The sequence below is a fragment of the Gossypium hirsutum genome, chromosome D03, assembly GCF_007990345.1.
Source record: "Gossypium hirsutum isolate 1008001.06 chromosome D03, Gossypium_hirsutum_v2.1, whole genome shotgun sequence".
NCBI classification, from domain to species: domain Eukaryota; kingdom Viridiplantae; phylum Streptophyta; class Magnoliopsida; order Malvales; family Malvaceae; genus Gossypium; species Gossypium hirsutum.
In genome coordinates, this window is record NC_053439.1 from 40011316 (window position 1) to 40011666 (window position 351).

A 351-nucleotide genomic window follows, 5' to 3' on the forward strand; every position below is an offset into this window, starting at 1 on the left:
AAGTTGAGGAACGATATCTCTTCCTTTGTTCAGATCTATTTAGAGACTCTATATGATGCATGGGAGAGGTACAAGGATTTATTGAAAAGGTGCCCTTACTATAGGTTACCCTTATGGTTACAAGTTTAAACCCTCTACAACGATTTGAATCCCTCAATTAGATAGTTGATCGATGCAACAGCTGGTGGAACACTTAACAATAAAACACCCGAAGTGGCTTATGAGTTTATAGAAGAGATGGCACTGAATAATTATCAGTGGCAAGTCATGAGGACAAAGCCGATAAAAAGCAACCGGTGTTTTCATCTTAGATGCAGTCACCATGTTATCAAATCAGGTAGAACTTTTAAA

General features: G+C 37.9%; 1 non-coding gene across 1 annotated transcript; it reads right to left on the reverse strand.

Annotated features, from left to right (window-relative positions):
* LOC121215760 (small nucleolar RNA R71) lies at positions 1 to 107 on the reverse strand. Its single transcript, XR_005911735.1, has one exon. It is a non-coding gene; the product is annotated as a small nucleolar RNA R71 (small nucleolar RNA).
* Positions 108 to 351: the final 244 nt, after the last annotated feature.